General features: G+C 38.2%; 1 protein-coding gene across 2 annotated transcripts in view; it reads left to right on the forward strand.

The window, feature by feature from the left end:
• Window positions 1-17,098, forward strand: part of unc5b (unc-5 netrin receptor B) — a 60,782-nt gene that overhangs the window by 2,228 nt on the left and 41,456 nt on the right. The gene's annotated exons all lie outside the window — the stretch shown is intronic.

Genomic DNA, 17,098 nt, shown 5'->3' on the forward strand with positions numbered 1-17,098 from the left:
TCTCTTTCTGCTTGCCATGTTGAGCTTCCAAGCAGCGGATAAAAAGCAGAACCCCTGGTGTTCATGGAGTAATTAAGGTTTAGCTCAATGCCTTCCTGTCTCCTGAAAGACAGAAAAAAATAAACCTTGTACAAAAAGGAAACAACATCTGAGGGAAAGCAGAGAAAGTGAGTTCTGAATTAAAGTGTGCTGTTTTAAAATCTCTTCCTCTCTTTTATTTTACTTTTCCAGTTGTGATGTAGTTTAGGGTTACGTTTAGCACATGCTCTTGATCAAGTGGTGGTATTCATTTCTCCGAAGATGTTTTTAAAGCTTTATTTTGTGGCCTAATACATTTTGCCAAACGTAGCTTAATTTTGATTTCAGTTGTATTCACTGATGTAGTCTACAAGTCATGAGATGCCCAATTCTGTTTTATAAGGACTTTGTACAGAAGAATTAGGAGGAAACCAAGTTGATTTGGCAGCAGTGACTGCGCAGTAAGTTCTACATTCCTCTAAAATACTCATCCTGAAAATAAATAATAAAAAAACCAAACCATTTGCTGACATATATGACAGGTTATGGATATAATACGTAGATACCATACAGAGGAGACATATTCGCAAGTAGATCATGTTGTGATGTGTTATTGTTTCTGCATGAAGGCTAGCCTGCCTTCTGTCTGACCTTAGAAGTGACAGAAAGCAATGAAGCGTCAAAGAAATCTCTCTCCCTCTCTGCTTTCTGGCCACATATGTAATCAGATTGACATGGAATTGCACATTCAAAGAGTTTAGCTGATTGGTTTTCCAATGGGAAGGAGAAATCGGAAAGAAAAAGGACAGGTTGATTTAACTTAAGATGTGGAGACGAATGTGTACTATAGTTTAAGTGTCCTTCCCCTAAATGAACTACCTGCAGAAGAGTCCATTGTAGAAAACATGCCCATTTCGCCCTGAGGGTTTTGATGGGGATGAAACTGTAGTTGTCACACAGGGAAGATGTCTAAAAGTAACGATAAGGGTTTGAATTTGAACTGAAAAGCTGAAAACTGTGTTCTGTGGATATTTATATGGGTGGGTTGTCACACATGTTTTACATGTTATACATTTATAAAATGTATAGATTAAAATATTTATTGGTTTGATGTTTTTGTACATCAGTTTCTAGATTTTTGCAATTTTATACTTGATTTACTGTTAATTTTGTCGTGTTGTGACAACTTAGCCCACACACTATGGTGAGACAACATGCCCTGCTAATGGATATGTGTTCAGTGATCTGTATCTTTTGTCCTAAACAATAACAAAGGAAATGTTTAGTTGCTTTTTTGTTTAATCAAGACATACAGAAAATGACTAGATATTCCCACTCAGAGAAATTTTCACTGTTGTATAAATGTGTGACAATTTGTCCTGGTCTCCCCTATACAGTATGTGAGTAACTCATTGTGCATACATGAACAGTGTAGTTTTTTACAGAAGCCCGTCTCTCGTTGAGAAGATGCCAGCACATATTTCATATCATCCATAAAACATCAGAGTCAAGATGGATAACGTTTATCTTCTCTCTCATTCTGTCCATTCCTGTATTGTACATCTCCCCCTCCTGTCTGTCTGTATTGTGGATGTGCTGAGCTCAGATTTCCTGTATGGTACAGCTCTCTTAGTGTTGACATACACATTAATTACCCAGACTGCCAGGAACCCACTTCTGGCTCCTTTGCCCCATCAGCTTTTCTCCTCCCTGTGTGTGTGTGTGTGTGTGTGTGTGTGTGTGTGTGTATGCATGCAAGTGTGTTTGTTTGGCAGAACATCCCTGTGTACACGCTTGAGCTGGATTGAGAAGAGAGACGTGTGCTGTTGTGTACGTAATGGAGTCACACTGTCTGGATTTGCGTGCGCGTGTGTGTGTTTTGGGAGTTGGAGAAGATAACACACTCGAGACTGCTCTGAATTCAAGAGGATTAAGTTCAGGCCCAGTGGCCAGCAACGCTCGTAGAAAAGTGGGCGGGAATAGGTCAAGCTGAAGTGCCTAAGGTCAAGAAAAAGGAGGGAGGTGTGCTCTTGCATGCCCATCATGTTTAGAGAGCATAACATGTAGAATCCTCCCAGTCAAGGCTGCCGGAATTCTCCTCCGGTAGTCCAGGGCGTGGGGGGATAATTGGTTATCTCTGAGAATTTTTCATCTGTGGTCGAGTTTGCTTGCTGTGTAATGTAAGATACTCATTGCAAAATTCAGTTTTCAATGCAAAATCTACAATAGGCAGAAAGGAGAGAACCTAGGTAGGAAGAGAACCAGTAAGCCTTGTAATTAGGTTTAGAGGAAGGGAAATGTGAAGGAAAGAAGAATGCATGGATCGGTGAGAGGTCTGGCAAAGATCTGAACTGCCAGTCTTGTGGTGTGCATTAACTTTATGGCCACTGTGGGAGGCAGAGAGAGGGGTGAGGAGAGGGCATTGAATGAGATCGCTGGTTTTTCACTCACCCCCATACTGTATTATTCATCACTGTAAAGTGGCCCTCTTTAATATTTTAAAGCAGTCTATGGTTGTGTCTGTGATCTGTTTATGATGCAGTGGATTCCTGAAGTGGTGTTGGACATGTGTAGTCTGTGCATGCAGGTGTGAGTGTCGGTACAGAAACTTGTTGAGCTGTTAGTAGCGCTTCATTATTGCCTGACTTGATTATATGCTGAATTGTCAGGTGACTTTTTGATGATGTATCTGTATTGGTCAGTATTTGATATACACTACCATTCAACAGTTTGGGGTCAGTACTTTAAAAACAAAACAAAAAAACTTTCATTCAGGAAGGTTGCATTAAATTAATAAAAAATATACAGTAAAGGCATTTATAATGTTACAAAAATATTAAAGGGTTCACCCAAAAATAACATTTCTGTCATTAAGTACTCACCCTCATGTCGTCCCAAACCCGTAAGACCTTCGTTCATCTTCGGAACACAAATTAAGATATTTTTGATGAAATATGAGGGTATCTGAACCACGCGTGGGCAGCAATGTCATTGCACCTTTTGAGGTCCTGGAAGGTATTAAAGACATCATTAAAACAATCCGTATGACTACAGTGGTTAAACCTTAATGTTATGACGAGAATGCTTTTTGTGCGCAAAAACAAAACGAAAATAATGACTTTATTTAACAATTTGAACTGTTGTCAAATGCAGTTGACATAGTGAACGTAGGGCAGGCTTCTGTGTTTACGTCTGAGCAGCACGATGCATGCGTGTGATGCTGACTCAGGAGCCGGCAAATAATGATTCAGCGGTCGGACAAAGAACACGGAAGCTCTGAACTGTGTTCACTGCGTCAACTACATATGACAACAGTTAAAATTGTTAAATAAAGTAGTTATTTTTGTTGCTTCATAGCATTAAGATTGAACCACTGTAGCCACGTTGGCTATTTTAACGATGTCTTTAATAGCTTTCTGGACCTCAAAAGGTGCAATGATGTTGCAGCATATCTGTGGTTCAGAAACCCTCGGATTTCATCAAAAATATCTTAATTTGTGTTCCGAAGATGAACAAAGGACTTACGGGTTTAGGACGACATGAGGGTGAGTACTTAATGACAGAAATGTCATTTTTAGGTGAACTAACCCTTTAAGCATATTAGAATGATTTCTGAGAGATCATGTAACACTGAAGACTAAAGTAAACACTGAAAATTCGGCTTTGCCATCACAGGAATAAATAGTATTTTACATATGAAATTATAGAAAACTTTTTAAAATTGTAATTATATGTCACAATATTACATTTTTACTGTATTTTTACGATAATTATGGTGCAAATTTATGGTGTTGTACATGCACATCTGTGCATCCATATTTTTTTTAACTTGACAAAGCATGATTAAAATTGAGATGATCTTCAACAGCCAAACACTTCTATCTGATGCACATTTACTGTACATTGATCAATGATAAAAAATACACTCTCAGTCCCACTCCCAAAATACTCAAGTACTTGATTTTTCTGTTGATTTTGTGTTTCTAGTACACAGAATGACCCATGTGGGAAAGTGTGTGTGAAGCATGAAGATCAGACAGTTTCAGAAAGTGCAGCCATATCCATCTAGTGCTTAAGAGTAAAAGGGAGAGATAAAGAAGCCAGAGAAATATATCTTAGAGAGATGTATTGAGATAGATGGAGCCCAGGGATTGCCATTTAAATAGACTTTATTAAAAAAAGAGAGTGAGAGTGAAAAGTCAGGAGTCAGAAGCTTTGGCATTCAAGCATCATTAAGTCTCTGGCATAGTCTGAGAGAAGAAGACAACGACAGGGCAAGAGGAGGAGGAAGAGTGAGGGACAGCAACAGAGGAGCATGTGATGAGCTGATCGTTGAGTGGAGATGTTTTTATTAAGGTTCTTATCGATGCCTAAACCTCTCTGTATTAATGGTGGACAGTTTTAATGCTTTGCCAATACTGTGCATGTACACCACCATAAATCTGGAACAAACAGGAGAGAGAGAGAGAGTGTGGGAGAGGAAGGAAGAGACTAGGTTAAAAAGATTTATTACATGGGTCTCTGTACTACTTGATTCTGATTGGTCCATAGTTGCATTCAGCAGTCTTATATTTATGTATAATGACCATTATATTGTACATTTCACTGTTGATCATGCAACATACCATGCTGTTTTCATGTCTGCCATATCACTTTGCTGTATGTCTTTTTATACCAGGATAGTTCACTGTAGTTAAAATTATTTTGAAAAACGTTTAACTTTTATAAAATCTTCACCAGAATGCTAGAAGAGACACGAATCAGATCTGCATTAATTTAGTTAGTAACGCCCAGCTTCCTGCAATCCAGTCAATTCCCGAGGATGATTTATTATTTTTTTATTATTCAAGAAGCCATTTCACTCAGATATTCGCCATAATAGAGAAGAAAAGCCTATTGCAACTTCCATTTCATGCTGGATTTAAAATAGAGAAAAAATGTTCGATGTAAAAAGCAACTTTGACTGCAGATTAATAATATTATGCAATTGAATAGGCCATCTCCCCTCCGTGTTTCATTGGACTAGATGCTTTATTCTAATTTAGGTTAGATAACTAATTTCAGTTCAAATCAATATTTAATATGTGTCTTTTTGTTTATTTATTTATTTATTTGGTAAGCAGTCTTGCAGTTAAGCACTGTACTGTCTGATGGTCATTATCACAAAATAAACCTCTTCAGCTTCACTTCAAGGTTCTGATCATCTGGGTTTATTATGCAATAACGACCACCTGATATTGCAAAATACTTATTGGACTTGCACCAGCATTAGGAACGGTGACTTCAAGGATACATGAACTAGAGGAACAGAGAAGCCGTTCAGAGAAAGTTGAGGGGGAACATTGTGTGTAAAGCAATGGGTGAATGATGGGAAAGCAAAGAAAGAGAATTTAATGAAGTCAAAGCGAGGAGTGGATAGTTGAATGAGAATACAAGAGAAGGAGACTCTTCACCCCACCCGGGTTTACGGCAGCTGGGTGGTGGTGGTGGGTCGGAGGGGCGGAGAGTGACAGGGTCCGTAGAAGAATGACTCAGTGGGGTGGCTTTGTGCCAGGGTTGAATAGAGAACTGAATGGGACTCTTTTCTGCCACCGTGTGTGGGGTTGTTTGTGGGGTGAAGGGCTAGAGGAAGGAGGGGTCGGTGTGCTCGCAACTCCTTTAGGCGATGAAGGAGTGACTGACAGTGTATGTTTGTGTTTCCTGTCTCGGCTTTCCATTCATAGTCACACTTCTGATTCAGTTCTCACAAACAATACTGCCGAGAACCCACATGCTTGAGTCAGAATTCGTGGGGCTTTACTGTACATATGACCAAGTCTTCCATCTTTTTTTTTTTCTTGCTAACGCCAACATAATGGCTCCAAGCTTCACACTTCCTTTCTAGCAAACTGTAACTCCTGAATATTCACAATGAGCCAGACCTGCAGCCGAGGCTCATGCCAAGCCAACAGTGTCTTTGGCGGACAGCCTTTCTCCAGGCTGCTGTGTCTGGCAGTGTCCAGCAACTGCTGCATACAGTAGCTCCATTCCAAGCCCAACTGCATGACAGACATCTAGGAGCTCAGTTTGTCAAACAGTTTAATTTGAGTTGTACTGGCTAGAGAACCATAACTACTCATTTTGATTGATAGATGGATGTGACTTGTAAAGTTGGTCTTTTTTTGTTCTCTAATCTTATTTTCTAAGTCTGACTGGCAAACCGACTGCTTGCATCAGGATCTTGAAAGTAATATATGAAAGTTAAAAGAGTTATAAAAAATCAGGAGTGAAGGGCCTTCAGCTCAGACCCCCTGATGGTGTCTGTGGGGGTCTGGGTAGCATGTCGGATTCCTTTCGGCAGGGGTCTGAAAGCGGTGGTGCCAGGGCCACGTGAATAGGTCTCCTGCGGTCCACCTGGCTTTGTGCTTTTTGCCTTGAAAGAGAGACTTTCTGAGGCCATGGAGATTTCCCTCATCTTCTTAGCCTTCAAAGGAAGTTCAACCCGGTCCATGCCTGAAGATTAGACCTCAGCCAATCTGTGGTTTATGCCCAGGTGTGACTATATGTTTTTCTCTGTCTCACATAGAAGAGAAATGATAATGTACACTGATAAAAAGGAATATTCAAGGTAAATTCAATTCTGCAGAATGCTGTTGATTATTGCTGGAAACAACTTTTAGAAGAAAAAAAAAAGATGTACATTTATGCATTCCTTCAGCCATCATCTGTTTTCAGTATTTAATTGTTTTTTATTGTCAAACACCTTTCTCTTGTTCTTTTTACTAGTCCATTGTATTTCCTGTTTGCGCATTCCCTCATGTGCTCTCATTCTTTCTGGCCCCTTTATTGTGATGGGGGTTAGTGGAGTTACCTTTTGAAAGGCGGTGTGGAGAATCCTATCTCTCTGAGTTTAACGCCTATTAAGACTCCCATCTGCCCCAGGGATAGTTGAATATGGGGAGCTGAGGATCTCTAGGGGGCTTTTATTAGGGTTCTACCATGGTTTGCATGCTGCAGGGGGCCTCTTGGGAGGGATGTGGCATGTCTCACCCGAGAACACGCACATGCTTGCTCACCGGCTGGTTTTCAATGTCGAAGTGCTGGAACGAAACGTCCCCTGTGTGTGTGGCGTGCTGGTAAAGGCAGCCTGATGGTGTGTGACCAAAGAGTAATGTCCTCTTGTGGCGTCGCTTTAGTTTTCTTTGTGCCACATGTAAAAGGCCACACACTATGTGCTTTTGTAACAGAGCAGCCCTGACTCTGCCTTACCAGGAAATGGGAATGTGGGGTTTGACACTCGAGAAATGTATAAATGTTAATAAATATATATAGAGGTCTTCAAATAGAGTTTCACAGCAACAGCAATGCAGTAAAAAGTTTTATGCACTGGAGTTTCTGCATTGTGTTTGACCTTTACACATGATCCCGTTGGACAGGCACTCTTTACTCATCCAAAGCAGGTCATGTCTAGTCCAAGAGGCCTGGTTCCACAGTCAACGCCCTTGGAATGAGTGTCGTGGATTTTGGCTGCACCCTGACTGCTGGACTTGTTCTGGAACAGGAAAAATTGTGATGCTTAATCCCTATGGAGTGCGTTGTTACCACTTCCACACCCTCTGGCATGACTCCCAAAATGTGGTGCTACTTTCCCACTGACCGTTTGCTACTTCTGGAGCCGGTGCCCAATCTTGAGCATTTAACATATTTCCACTGCAGAAGAAGGTGAATCAGGATAAATTGGTGGGACATGTACACCAAGAAAAGTTTTCATTAAAAACAACAACAACAACATTACAGGCTTCCAAGATTGATGTAAAGCAAAAATGTACCAATACTGGAATCTGTTTACACTGGAAACGCCTGATACAGAAATGTTTTTTTTTAGAGAAGTTTTTTTTTTTTTTTTTTTACAGACATTACGTAAATGTCACGTTACACAAAGGCTCCCAGACACTACATTTTTATTGGTCAGTCTGTTGCATTAAAATCAGCTTCTGATTGCATGAAGACACTGAACCAAAATATGTTGTAGGGCTGAAAAATATAGATTTGATCTTGATTTGAATAGTCCCAATATCGATTGTGAGCGTCTTGCTGTCTCTGTTGAATGTAATGCAATAAAAATACAGTGTTTCTGTTGATTTGTCCTCATGAGCTGCACGCAAAAAAAAAAAAAAAAAAAAGCGCTAATGGCTTTTTTAAACCAATTATTTTTAGTTAATCAAAAAATTGTGCAACCAGTGTATCCTGATTCCCAAAACAAAGGACTCTTACAAGTTAGTTCTTTTTATGAACAGTTCACAGACAAATTACTGGTAGAGTCTGAAGTACTGTATAATTCATGACATTAGCAGAACAAAATAAGCAAAATTAATATTATAACTGAAATATACCCACATGAATTTGAAATCAGAAGTGGAATCGGAATCAAATCAGGAAATTTGTATTGATTCCCAGCACTATTACTTTAGATGTTAAATTATGTTCTCAAAACACATTAAAGTTGTAAACAAAGACAACAAATGTATAACCAGGTACAGCATGTCATTGTTCATCTCAAAGTCAATTGAAATGTGAGAGAACCAGCACAATCTCTGTTTAAAAGGGGTGCAAGAGGTAGCAGAACCTGACAGGTTATTGGATGATTGAGAGAGCATGAGTTGGACAGTTCAGTGAAGCGGAGTGTATCTTAAACTGGGGTTCACAGCAAGGCCATGTTCATAAGGCCTGTCAATCAGGTGTGTTTTCACACACCTCACTTGCGCAAACCCAACATGCTTTGCTCTGTGACTTTTGACACTTTACCTTAATCGCATTTAGATTGGCATCTTGGCGTGTATTGTTGGCGTAATATTTGGATATTCTGTGTGTTCACGTGTGTGCCCCATCTTCTGTACTCCAAGCCTCTTACCCGCTGATGGACAGATGGACGGCAAGGCCGACCTCACTCTCACCTTTCTGCTCACTCAGCTCCGCTCCACTTCTCTGCTCCGATTAGCAGGTGAGCTGAGCACGGTGCAGCTACTTGCAAAGCTTTACAGGGACATCTCCTAAAAGCTGTCACGTCCAACACCCTTCCAAACCCCTTCTGCCCGTCCATCCAGTGAGCACTGCCTTAATGTCTGTAAATCACAGCAATGGGGTTGGCCAGCGCCCTATCTCAGTGTGGCTCATGTTTACGAGGATTAAGGAAACAGATGGACGGCCATGCTGACTGGTGTGGCTTCATTAACTCTCCGCGCGACCGTTCTAAACTCCGCCGCCCTTGCACGTCTCGCTCCGGAGTGCTCCACACAGAGCTGAGCCAAGACCTGAGGTCTGTGGGGAGGGGGATTGCACTCATGAAGCCTGTGAAGATGTTTATTGATCTGTAAGCTGAGATGTGGGCAGGGTGTTTCTCCTTGATTGATTAATGTTGAAGTGAAGCAGTGGGACTTTCTTTAAAGAATGATTTTTGACATCATGTTGTCAGACCAGGGCAGGGAGAGTTTTTTTTTTTCTCCCTATGGAGTTCTGTATGTGAGGATAGGTCTATGAGGTTGAGGTTTGTGTCTGTATGTTATTAGATTGATTTATTTTTAGTTTAAATATTTAGATATTAATTGGTGATATTGGATATATATTGGCTAATATAACATATTTAATTGTTCATGCTCATTATGGTTAAGTTTGCCATTATTAATGTATTATCTAACGCTTGCTTAAAGTTAACCTTTTAAAACACTAATGATTTAATAACACTGTTAAGTGTAATCTTTAGCAAATCTCAAAATGAATATTAATATTTTATATTGTACATTGTAATAGTGTGATGCCTAAATTTACTCTTTTAACAAAATTCTAGTCAAAATAAGCTGATAATTCAACCAGCAAGCAGATAAATATTTTCATGTTATGTCACATAACCGATATATATGGCTTATAGTCGAAGTCTATACCTTGTTAAATATAAAAAATATATATATATATTAAAAAAAAAAAAAAAAATCAATCACTGTAGATACACCTACAACATTATAACATAATGCGTACATCTCTTCAGCTATTGTCATGTGCCGGTGATTATCACTCCCCATGCCAATAGGTTGCCGACCCCTGACATGCAGTATGAAAAATGATATTCATTATGAGATTTGTTAAAGATTGCAGTGTTGTTAAATAATTATTGTTTTTAAAGATGAACTTTAGATGACGGCAAAGGTAATCATGTAAAAACAGGAGAATTGAGCATAAACAATTAAATATCCAATAGCTAGCAGCCAATAACAATAAATAAAAAAAAAAATACATTGGCTGTTTTGAAAATTGCACTGAAGATAACAAAATAAATTAGTTGGCCTCATTCTTTCTATAGTACCAAAATTAGTCTGTCTCAACATGTCTATCTGAGCCGTCTCTGCTGTAAGTCACGTACATTGCAGTTAAGCCTCACAGCCTAACCTTTTGTGTGATTGCACAAGGTTAGCCTAAACCTCAACCCTTTACCTTTGTCTGATGTGTAGCATTTTAACATTAAACGACTGAATCTTGAATCTTAATAGCTGACTTGACCTGGGACAGACAGACAACCAGCATCCTGTGGGATAGAGAGGTTTGATAGAAGATGCTTTCGGAAGGACAGACCCACAGGGAGTCTTTGTGTGTATACTCCGGTCTGTCAGGAGAGATGTAAGAGCTGTAGCCTACAGTATGTCACTCAAGGGTAGACAGGTGGTGGAAGAAACAAACTGGCATGAAAGACTAACTTCTGTTCCGGGGTCAGAAAATACTTTTGGTGGAGGTCTTTATGTTACCATCTGTTCATAACAGGGATTTAGGCACAACAAAGACTCTACAGGGATCTGTGAGGGTAAACTTATTCCCATTCACAGATTTTACATTTTATAATTGCATTCACATTAAATAAAAATAATTTTAATTTAAATTTATATTTAATTTATGTTTATCATAATATAGTTTTTTATTCACTTTTCTGTCTTTTTATTTACTTTTTTTTCACTATTAATATTTTATTCATTACTTTACTCTTATTTAATATTTTGTTATTTACTGTTATTAATTATTTTTAATTATCTATGGATTTATTAATTATTATTTTGAGGTGCCGTCACTGTAATACCATCTTCTAGTCCCTCATAATCACTTCCAAATACAAATTTGGTACTTTAGTTTTAGTTCATGAATGAGTTGAAGGTGAAATGGTGGAGAAAAGACATGTGAAGTCTATCTCGCAGTCATTTGCTGCTTAAATCTTCATCACGCAGGCTGTCAGTAGCAAATAACGATTATGTTGCTTTGTACACACCCTCGTTATTAAGTGCAAGAAAGCTTTTGTTTCATTGATTTAAATTACCAAATGTGACTGACAGGAAAAAAGCGAGTCTTTGTTAGTTGATGTGTCCACCCACGTCTCATACGCTTGCTTACAGTGGTGTTTGAGTGTGTATTTGTTTGTGAGCACATTTAGGTCGAGTGACAGTTATACAGTGGTGTGGACTAAATGAGGCCTGCACTTTAGCGCCACATTTTACACATCTGTCCTGAAGGCACAGACGCATTGAAAATAATGACCCATAATCGACTGGAGACAGTCGGAGAGAGAGAAACGGTGGGAAGAAGGATAAACAGAACATATATCGAAACAAACCCGCCCGTTCTCTTTTTCTCTTCCCTCAATGAGAGGGACAATTACATGACTATGTCTTACCTGTCTTTCATCTAGTGAGGGGAGCACTGTTGAAATGACGGTCCTCTTGCATGTAATTACACAGAGACGTCCTGGATAAGGGTGTCTGTCGCACCCCATGACAGAGATACAGCCTTAAATACCTCAGAGGACATAAAAAGAGTCGTCTGACTTGTTTGATCAATCTGAACCTTGAAGCTGCTTCTCTTTTGAAGAGTCTGTGTGCAGTCTAGTGCAATCTAGTTTTGGTGTTTTTTTTAGATACAATTAGCACTAATGATTAATCCTTAATGGGTTACTATTTCACTCACAGAATGTGTGATGTGTGAAATTGGCTTGTCAAAAATCAAGTTCAAGGCTGGACAAAGGCACTCATAGAGCCAGAGTTTATCAAATATATAATAACAATGTTGTTTTATAGATCAGTATTAATGCAATTTGAATAAAACATTTTTGTTGGTGGCTCTGCAATAGTATTTCAGGTTTGATATGTAACTACATGTAAATTATATTTTAAATTTTATTACTCAAAACTTCCTCCCCAAGAATACCAGCTACTGAAACTAAGCTGCAAAGTGGCTTGTTGCAAACTACTTGGATTTCTAACATTTAAAATATGATCTCATTTACATGTCAATGATGCCTTTTAATCAGAAACTTGGCCCACCCAGTCACAGTGAGATTGTAAAGTATGACAGATACTGTTGTTCCTGAACATTTTTCCTGAATATGGTTGCTAAATTGTTGGGTTTAATTATCAGCTTGAGATTTCAAACAAAAATTTAACATCAGCAAAGTTCTTGTGCAGTAAATTTACCACCACAGGGACTGTGAAACTAAATATTCTAGTCTTTTATACTGTTACAACTTACGCACAACTAAATATTTTTGGATGAACTGAAGGATGAACTGAAATTCACAGCATTTTAACTCAACTTTTGCTCAAGTTTTTGAAGGCTGCTATTAGTTCACTGAGGGTAAATGTCATATTTTGTGACTGCATTAATTTACGGAGAGCTACTAGTGGTGCAACTGAAAAAATACAGAGTTAGTTACAAACTAGCTAGTCATTACTAGGCCTCTAGTGTGGACTTTACTTTCCAATTTCAGTAAGAACTCATAAAAGTCTGGTGAATCCTAGCAGTTCTGTCAAGAAGTACTGTATAAGTGTGAAATGTAAAAGTTTCAAAAGAAATAATATTATGTCTTTGTTTATCTTATATATGGTAGATTGACAGTATGTACCAGACTAACTACCCTTTAAATTTGGTGATTTCATTGAGCATAATAGCATCAGACCACAGTCTGCTGTAAGATTTAAGAGGCATTGTTTGTCATGTATATTCGAATGGCATTTTGCCACAACTCATCCAAAGGTCAGAAAACAAAGGCTTCCACAAAAAAAATGATTTTGAACAAAAGACAGATAAATATATGAAACAGAGGAGCGGGTTGATTAATTTTGCAGCTATAGCAGATAAAACATTGTCATGCACATTAAAATGCCATGGAAATGTGCATGTGCGAAAAATCTTACTGGCAGGATGATCAACATTTTTTTTGTTTTATATTTGTTATACTTTATTATTTAATAATGTTCCAAAAGTAATTTTGAAGTGTGTGTGCACATGTGCGTGCATGTGTGCACGTTTTTGTGATTTAGGAGTACACCAATTTGTATAATGACATGGGTATTACACTGATGTTACGACGTAAACATGAAATATGAGGACATTTAATGAGTCCTCATATTTAAAATAGCTTTAAAAACATACTAAACAATGTTTTATTAAAAATGTAAAAATGCAGAATGTTTTCTGTGATGGGTAGGTTTAGGGGTAGGGGAAGTGTAGGGAGAAAGTTTGTACAGTATAAAAACCATTGCGCATATGGAATGTCCTCACTAAGATAGCAAAACAAACCTGTGTGTGTGAGAGCGTGCGTGTGTCTTTTGCACAACATTAGTTGCCTCCTGTGTTGTACTGCTCACAGCTGAAGCACAAAATCTATAGCATGTTGTCTGTTCCCATGCTGTGACTGGGTTGCCCGTTTTTGCCAACTTAAACACCATTTAATGCAGAGCAATCACTAGGGGACATCTTTCCCTTACTTTTAGTAGTTTCTAAATTCATAAAAATAAAGATTTCAAAAGAGGATTTTGCAGTGATGCCACAGAACCATTTTTGGTTTCCCAAAGAACCATTTTTTTCTTTCTTTAATAATCTAAAGAACCTTTTTCCACTATAAATAACCTTTTGTGCAATTGAAAGGTTCCACGGATGTTAAAGGTTCTTCATGGAACCATCAATGCCAATAAAGAACCTTTACTTAAGAGTGTATCCAACCCACTTTTTGGGGAATAGTTGTTCATTTTTAAACAGCCATACTTTAAAGGAGTAGTTTACCCAAAATTGTCATTTACTCACCCTCATTTTGTTTCAGACCTGCGGAACAAAAAAAAAAATATATATATTTTGAAGACATACAATGAAAGTCAGTGTGGTAAAATGTTGTTTTGGACCCCACTGACATTCATTGTATGGACACTGAGACATTTTTAAAAATATCTTCTTTTGTGCTCTATAGGAAAAAAAAAGATAGTCATACAGGTTTGGAATGTCATGAGGGTGAGTAAATGACATTCATTTTTGGATGGAATTCTCTCATTTACTCCTCCTGTAATCAGGTCTCTCCTGGAGCTCCAGATTTTCATGGACTGTTTTGTTGGATCGCAGCCCTGTTTAGAGCAGGTTTAGCTAACTGGTTCATACTCGGTCACCAGAGGATTTTCAGTCCTTGCTTTCAGATTTGTTTTGAGGCTGGAAAGAGAAAGCTGGATGGTCAAAGAGAAAGGAGGAAGGGCTCGCAGAAGAGAGAGATGGCAGAGGGATTAGCGAGGTTTTGATGAAATGGTGTTGTCCATCTCAGAAGACCTACACACAGACTTATTATCAAATGGTGTCCGCAGGAGGGAGTTCAACCCCCCACCTAAGCTTTTTTTTTTTTTTTTTTTTTCTTTTCATGCTCACTTTTTTCCCCCCTGTTTATTCAAAGGATTATGGATCCCTAATCTCTTTGAACCATAATTCAGATTAGATTCTGTATTATTTTTAGGGTTGGGCCTGTACCCAACTCACGCTCATACCGACCATGTTACTCTAATAGAAAATTGATTAAAATGCTTGACCACTGTCCCAGATTCCAAGAACATGACATCAGAGTGATGATATAAACAGACTACATCAGTTTACAGCTCATGTATTCATCGCTTCACCGTCGATGACACACCGCAATTGATTTCTTCACTGACATGTTGGCGCTTTTGTTTGTGTGAACGTTTGAGCATGCCCACAGGGAGATCGAAGAGACTGAGATTGACCGGGAACAGGCCAACGTTGAGAAGATTACTTGATGAGCTCTGTCATTGTGTCATACATATTCCCCCTTTAGCATATTTACTCTTTGTGTTTATGTACTGATTCATGGGCACAAAACACTAAGGATTACATAGCCTGACCACCTGATGCATAATGTGCACAAACGTCTAATTGTTTGGAGCAATGCAACTTATATAAGTGCACACAGTTTTTTTTTCTTTTTTTTTCTTTTTTTTTTTTCAGATCTGGAAATGAAGTTCAGTTAAGTTGATATAAGAAGTTCTTCTGAAGAAGAACTTATCACTGGATTAGAGTTTTAAGGCATTTAGTAGCAAGACTGTTTTGTCCATGAACAAAACAGTATATTCTCTGAAATAAGTGCTTTTTTCATTTGAAGTGATAGAAGTTCTGATCACAAAGTCTATACACATTTTCTGCTTTATTCATTTATTTTTGTTGTCATGTTGTCAGAAAATCTCTTCTTGTCTAAATGAGTGATTCTTGGACAGAATAAGATGAAGGGTTCCTTTTACATATCTTTTATAAGAATTATTGAAGTCCCTCTGAAATCAAAATTTAAGATTTCAGCTTTTAGTATGAATATGTTAGCCTTAAGGTTATGAATAAGCTGGTTTGTTTCTAAAACAATGACAACATTCGCATTTAGGAGATATAAGCATTCAAAACTTGCAGTCTCTCACTTCTGCTAAAATGGGTCATGGATTTTCATGACATCACATCACACTTCAGCTTCTTATCAGATCTTCTGTCCAATCAAATGCTCTTTAGAATCTGAAGTGCCGCCCCCTCCTACACATTTACTAGTTTCTACATGGTGAATGGCACATAGTGCACTATATAGAGAATAGGGAATGATTCAGACAGTGTAAATATGCTTTCCATTGGCGTGAATGAAGTCCGTTTTCGTGTGTGTGTGACGTGAACCACCGCAGCGCGAGCACAGTCTGCTCTGGTCCTGAGACACGAGAGCTCAGAGTGGGTCATATTCGCAGACCGCAAGTCAGCTCAGACCACAAAAGGTATTAATTGGACCCATTTGAATTCTGCACAGAATGCTGTATTTTAAAGTGATATAGAGGACATTAGGAGGAAAAGAGATTAGAGATTAGAAGCTAGAAGCTCTGGCCGAGCTGTGGTATAAATGAAACGCTATTGGCTATTTTAAAAAAGGGGCAAAGCTGTTCGATATGTCCCACCCTGTCTTCCTATTTCAGTTCAACGCATTGAATAATGCTGCACATTCCATGACAATTCAGCGGGCCTTTAAGAATAAGTTTATATTTCTTTATATATTATATTATATTTATTTAAATTTAAAATTTCCTGTGATGGCAAAGCTGAATTTTCAGCAGCCAATACTCTAGTCTTCAGTGTTGCGTCCTTTAATACTATTTTTTTGCTCAGAAAATATTTCATATTATTATCAATGTTGAAAACAGTGTTGCTTAATATTTTGGATATATTTGAAAAATGCAGAAAATGCGATAGTGTTTTTCAGGATTCTTTGATGAATTTAAAGTTGAAGTCTTTTGTAACGTTATAAATATTTTTACCATCATTTTCGATGAATTGAATGCATCCTTGCTAAAAAGAAGTATTAATTTTGTTAAAAATGAAATTAATATTGGATGTAAAATATATAAAAATCTAGTTGTGTACCATCAAAGTCCCTTTAAGACAAGTCATTTCACTTGGCGGCCATCTTTGAAACGCTTCTCTGGCATCCTGGGCATCATGCCCTATCTCTTTGAATGGGGAAACATCAAATTCTCCAAAACTGTTCGCCAACCTTACGATTACATTTCATATTTGAAATCACCAATGAAATCTGACAATAGCTGTGTTATAAATGTTTTATCCAAACGCTCGAATTATGACAAAAAAAAAAAAATGTTTTAGGCTGGATCAAGCTAATGCGCATGCGCAGACCTAAATGGCGTCTCTTCTGCTATGTTCAGAGACGCGCGTCTGACTGTTTCTATAGAAACCGGTGCTTCTAACGGCTGCTGCAGTGACG

The sequence above is a fragment of the Chanodichthys erythropterus genome, chromosome 5, assembly GCF_024489055.1.
Source record: "Chanodichthys erythropterus isolate Z2021 chromosome 5, ASM2448905v1, whole genome shotgun sequence".
NCBI classification, from domain to species: domain Eukaryota; kingdom Metazoa; phylum Chordata; class Actinopteri; order Cypriniformes; family Xenocyprididae; genus Chanodichthys; species Chanodichthys erythropterus.